Consider the following 6397-nt stretch of genomic DNA (forward strand, 5'->3'; position numbering starts at 1 on the left):
CTGTCCCAGTGTAACTCAGTCGGAGTTATGATGGAATAGTTCATGATGTACAAAATATAACAAGTAGGGAAGATACATCTGACCGGATTAGATATCGATCGATGGGAAAATGTTACATCGATCGTCGTGTGGTTGTCTATGTCGAGGGATGTCGACGTCTCGTCGGCGGTCGATATTCAAGTCCTCCTACTTGGGTCTCCTAAATCTGAAAAAAAATAAAACGAAAGTAAATAAATGCTAGCTAATAAAACCAAAATAAAATACCTAATAGTGGGTTGCCTCCCACTCAGCGCTTGGTTATAGTCATTTAGCTTGACTGTGGTAGTGATTGACTATTTAGTGGAGAAACAGCTGCTTGTTGGAAAACAAGCATCCACGTCATCTCTGCACATTCTGGACCAAGATGCAATGAAACTTCTTGTGGCCTCATCATTTCTAGTCCATTTGTCATATATCTTTTCAAGTACATTCGAGATGTTCTGTAGCCTATCCTGAACGTTGTCAATGCTGACCTGGTGCCAGCCTATGTTGTCATAGGCGTATGCTGAAAGTTCTGTCAGTTCCTTGCGCATTGACTCTATCGTCTTGTGTATCAGCTGCTCGCCGGTTGGTGTACACTCGGCGTCGATCGATGCGATTATGTGTTCATCGGTCGATCTCGGCGACTTACCATCGAGCGATTTCGCTCGCTTCCTGTCGATCGATGCTGATATCTAGTCCACTGATTCTGTTGTCGAATGGAAAGTAGATGTCATAGCTGCGTTTGTCAAGTCGTTCCTCCATGGTGTCTATAACAATGTAGATCTTGGATGTGATCTTGTCAATCTCTGCTGCTGTGTAGGGAAGTAACTCCTCAGGATTCTTGCCATCGATCCAAAGCCCTCGTAGCCTGTCGATCGAAGATGAGTTGCTGGTGATATTAAGCGGTCATGCATGTCCTCGTATGTCCTCAGCCTCTCATTCATGGCTGAGATCTTAGCATCGAGCGATGTGATAGTACACACGTCGATCGATGTGGCTGGTTGTTGGTCCTTCTTGCGAATGGTGTCCAGATCTTGCTGTTGTAGCTCGATTTTAGTGCTCAGCCAGTCCACGTTGTTGTTGAGAGGGTAGTACACGTCGTTTATACCCGTGTCGATGTATGAGACTTACCATTCATCCTTGTGTTTTGCTGAACATTGTGGTTCTGCAGGGATCTGGGCTGTAGGAAGACTGACGTCGATCGATGGTCCATGTGGTGCGTCGATCGATGCTGAGGTCGTGGCTTCCTTCTCAAGTTGCTGACATAAACTCTCAATTTATGTCCTCATTTCTACCATACTTCTGAAAAGCTCGTTGTAGCCTCTATCCAAAGGTTGATGTGTATCATCTACCAATGATTTGAGCTCCTCTCCCAGTTTTTCCTGAGATCCACAAATACCAGTCACCATCTCGTTGATTTCATCTTTGGTGTAGAGTTCTGGTGCCAGTCTTGTGAGTTTGAAGGAAGTGGCATGTTCTGGAAGACAGATGTGGCTCTCTTCAAAAAGAGATGCTCTTTCCAGTAATTTCCTGATGTCTTCCTTTGTGACAGGTATCATCTCACCAGCTATGCCTAGTGCGTGTCCAGACTCATCTCTGTAGACTCCATACTCGTCCCTTCGTTCCCAAGTGAACTTTCTGGCTCCGTACATGTCAAAAGCGCGGTTTCCAAATTCACAACGTCTGTCGATCGACGTCGGTTCATCCTTATCGATCGACGTTGGTGTTACCCTATCGATCGATGTCTCAGTTGTCCCTGTAATTGATGCTTGACCTTTTGGTGGTATGAAAGATCTGGATTGATTTCTGTTGTGGTGACTCCTACGTGATTGTTTGGATCGGTTTGAATGACGTCTGGAGTGCCACGTTGCTGTGAGAATAGATTTTCAGGTCCATTGGCCACTTGAAGGATATCTGCTATGTCCTCTCTGGACACTTGTAAGATCCTTCCATCTATTGCACGTGCGTTGCCATCTGGGTCCCTGAAAATACCAAATTCATCAGGTGTTAGAAAACCATAATCAATGTTTGCATTATCATTCAATTTAGAAATAGAAAGAGGGTTTAGAGTAGTATCGATCGATGTTGATACAGATGCATCGATCGAGGGCATAGTAATATCTGCAGAACTTGTGTTCTTGAGATGATTGCTCTTCATGGATTTTTCTGTTGATGTAGATGGAAGAGTGTTCATCTTTACTGCTTGTGTGTCTGCTCTGGTGTGTGGAGGTGGTTTTAAGGGTGCAAAACATTTTATATAGGTATCTATAAACCTAGTTGGAGAGGGAATATTCTCTTGCTCCTGAATTTTTGCGGCGGCGCGAATATCGATCGATGTTCCTGTATGGGTGTCGATCGATGTGAGCGGTTGTTTTGCTGGATGAGGGTGGGTATCGACCGATGTGGAGTGCACTTCGTTGATCGATGTTGGAAACGTGTTGGTGAACGTATGTGTTTCAAATCTTTCATCCTGCAAAGACATTTCTATTGCACGTTCCTTCCAATTATCCTCATCGTATTCCTCTGTATGTTCCTCGTTAGGTGAAGTAATGACAGTGTCAACTGCAAAACTTTCATGGAAACCACTGTCTGCCCAACTGCTTATGGAATAATCATCACGTCCTCTCTTGCTTGGAGGTCGGAAGGCAAAGTGTGGATAACAATGATTAGGTGGAGCGAAATGGTCAACCGGCTGATCAACGTCGAGCGACGTGTTGTTGCGGTCATCAGTCACCGTTGACTCATTGGAATCGATCGATGGAAAAGTGGGTGTGTCGATCGATTCTGAGTACTCTGTTTCGTACTCCGATTCGTACTCTGCTCCACAATGGCATGTGCCAATGAAGCCAAATTCTTTCCCGTAAGTCACATAATTAATAACCTTTCTCTTAGGTTGGATAGGGTCGTAGTGGATGTTGGGGTCTATCAGCGTCAGACACAATTTGTTTTTGTTCATGTCACATACAGCTCCTACTGTAGCTAGGAAAGATCTTCAAAGCAGAAGTGAAGAGTTCCAGTTAAGCTTGATGTCTAGGACATGAAAATCTATCGGGACAAGGGCATTACCAATCTGTACCTCCAAATCTTTTATGATACCTCCTGATCGTTTTTCTGAAAGATCCACGAAGGTGAAGGATTCTGTTGAAGGTTCGATGGTCAAACCAAGCTGGTCTGCCATGATCTTAGGGAGGATACTAACTGATGCTCATGTGTCACACATTGAATGGGGAAATTCAACACCCTTGACTACGCATGGTATTGCAAACTTCCCAGGATCACTCTTCATCGTTAATGTGATCCTGTGTTTCATCTTCTCTCTGACTTGATGAAACATTCTCCTAATGTTCTCCTCAGTTACCTTTGTTTCTCTGAAGAACATCCACAACCGGTGTGTTAAGTAAGCTTCATCAAAAGGTTTTTCGATTGGGATTCTGAGGACTTTTTTAGTGAAACCATCCATCTCCTTCTCGTTAGCTTCCCTCTTAAGGTTCTTAGGAATTTTCTCCTTTCTTTTCCTTAACCTTCTCCGTTCAGTTCCTTGTTCTTCTTGAACTGGTTGTGGTGAACTATTTAAAGGGTTGGGTTTTGGTTCGGGTGGGCGAGCTAATGGTTTAGGTGGTGGTCTGAGTGCGTTGATATAATCATTATCAATTGAGGGTAACCGCACTCGGTATGTCAGAGGTGCCCGTCGATCGATGGGAGGTGCGGTGTGACGATCGACGTCGGACTCACTATGTCGATGGGTGAATGGCTCAATCAATCGATCGATTTTATCATAGAAAGGGGAGGGTGGATGAGGATGCTTAGCTGCGAATTTGATATAGCTTGGATTTGACTCATTTTTATCCATGGTATATTAGTATTTTACTATATATATATCTATGTTTTCTACTCTTCTAGGTATGTTTTCAGGTTCAGGGTCATTTCGGAGTAAAGCTATGACTTTGAAGCATTTTGGAGCTTAAAGGACATTTCACTCGAGCTGACCACTTAGAGGTCGACGAGAGAAGGAATAATCGATCGATGTGCATCAGTGCTGACGATCGATATCAGGAAATGCCTCGACATATGAAGATTAATATCGATCGATGTACACAAGTACCATCGATCGATGTCGAGACACCAGACGCGATATTTTGGATTCAGCAGACTTAAAAACCAAGGTCAAGCCAAATTACCAAAATGCCCTGGCGAGTTTTTAACCTAGTAGAATATATACTGCAAGTGTTTTGACGGCATAGAGAGCTTTTTCTTTCTAGACCTAGTTTTGTTACAAGTTTCATTTTGAGAGAAGATCACTTGTGATTGGAACTCCTTGTTTCTATTTCTTTTCATCTATTCTATGAGTTTCTATTTATCTATTGATATGAATTACTTTGCTATCTCTGAGTAGTTCAACTGTTAGATCCAGGGTTCAGATAGGTTTGTGGGATTAGCCCCAAACTATAGATCTACCTTTTTGTGATATTCATGATAGATTTGTATTCATTGCTTGTTTTAGCCTTGCTAACTAGAACTTGTTCATAGGATTGCATATTCAAGCACCCTTGTTATCCCATCTTGAAATATATCTATAATATTAGGATTGCTAGAGAGGGCTAACCGCCAATTTAGAATCTTAGTAGGGCATTTCATACTCGCGCATAGGCCTGGCTAGAACCCGTCGATCGATGTCCTCAACTGTCAATCGATCGATGTTGGCAAAGGTGTATCGGTCGACGTCTTAATAGACTATCGATCGACACTCTCTTGTGTATGCATCTAACCGGTGAGACACAAGATCTAGTCTGTTAACCAGTGGTACATGCGACAGCTGATCACTGAGTTAAGCGAATGAGCTCTAATATATCATGCATGCAACAGTTAGGCATCTATAGGAATTATAATCTCCAACACCTGAATAGTGGCCCTGCATCTAATATCATTTCCAACTTAAGTTACATTTATCATTTACTCGCTTGTTACTATTGCTATTTCATTAAAACATTACAACCTTTAGAATTAATAAAACACTAGATTTAATTGTTCCCTAACTTCTTGTGGATTCGATCCCTAAGTACTACATCTGAACCTCTCTTGATGAGAGTAACACTCCTTAGGGTAATTTGAGTGGTATCAAATTTGGCGCCGTTGCCGGGGAGCTTTGATCGCCATTAGATTTAGTTTTATTAATTCTTATTCTTTTCTTTACCCCTTTTCTAATAATCTTTCTTTTTCTTGTCTTTTCAGGTGCATGCCCGGCGGTACCAGAAGCAACAAGGAGAAAGACTTGCTGTTCTCAGACGATCGTGCTCATTTGGAACGCACCATCCGTAGAGGTCAACGTTCCACATCGCTCGACGCAACCACATCGTCGTCGATTGATACGCACAATCAACCGTCGACCGACACCAGACCGTCATCGTCGATCGATCCCAATCGTTCGACAACGATCGATACTATACCGCGTACGTCGATCGATACCGTGTCGTCAAAAATGGTAAACATTATTATTCTAACTCAGGATGAGAACGAAAACCTGTATGACCAGGCCGGTCATCTGCGTAATGCAACAGGTCAGAAAATAGATGCTCAGGGAACTGTAATCCCAGATGCTGATGCTACAGGAGCTGCTCAACCTGTAGATGAGGACGCTCGATCGAAATCACTGGCCGACTACAATCGCCCAGATGAGTACTATTCCAACAGATCAGCTATTCGACTTCTGCAGATCCAGAAGCAGAATTTCGAGCTGAAGCCTCAATACTACACTCTCGTGTCGCAGATACCCTACTCTGGGTTACCGCACGAGCATCCTATGGACCATTTGGAACGGTTCGAGGATCTAATCGCTGCCATTCGGATGGAAGGAGTCCCCGAAGATTACCTGCTGTGCAAGCTCTTCAGATACACGCTTAATGGAGAAGCGATGCACTGGCTTAGGCAGCAACCCACAGGATCTTTAACATCCTGGAGCGACATCAGGAATGCTTTCTTACGAAACTTCTTCGATGAAGCGCGCGCTGAAGAACTTCGGAACAAAATTTCCACATTCTCGCAGAAGGTTGGAGAGTCTTTCAAAGATGCATGGATTAGATTTAGGTTCTTCCAGCGAGACTGTCCACACCACGGATTTAATGAAGTGCAGCTGCAAAGAGCATCTCCAATGTATATCTCTATATTTTCCTCTAAAATGGAGATCTCTATTATAGAGGTGGATTTGCTCCAATGTATGCCTCTATAATAGAGTTCCTCTATTTTAGAGGAAAATATAGAGGAATCCTACTTTTTACCTCTATATTTAGAGATGAAAATAGCAAATCTCTATATTTTCCCCTATAAATAGAGAAACTCTATTATAGAGGCATACATTGGAGCAAATTCACCTCTATAATAG

At 43.0% G+C, this 6397-nt stretch overlaps 1 non-coding gene across 1 annotated transcript; it reads right to left on the reverse strand.

Moving 5' to 3' along the window:
- Nucleotides 1–6029: 6029 nt before the first annotated feature.
- On the reverse strand, nt 6030–6135 carry LOC117129428. Its single transcript, XR_004453077.1, has one exon. It is a non-coding gene; the product is annotated as a small nucleolar RNA R71 (small nucleolar RNA).
- Between the last annotated feature and the right edge of the window lie 262 nt (nt 6136–6397).

Source organism: Brassica rapa, chromosome A10 (assembly GCF_000309985.2).
Source record: "Brassica rapa cultivar Chiifu-401-42 chromosome A10, CAAS_Brap_v3.01, whole genome shotgun sequence".
In the NCBI taxonomy this organism is placed as follows: Eukaryota; Viridiplantae; Streptophyta; class Magnoliopsida; order Brassicales; family Brassicaceae; genus Brassica; species Brassica rapa.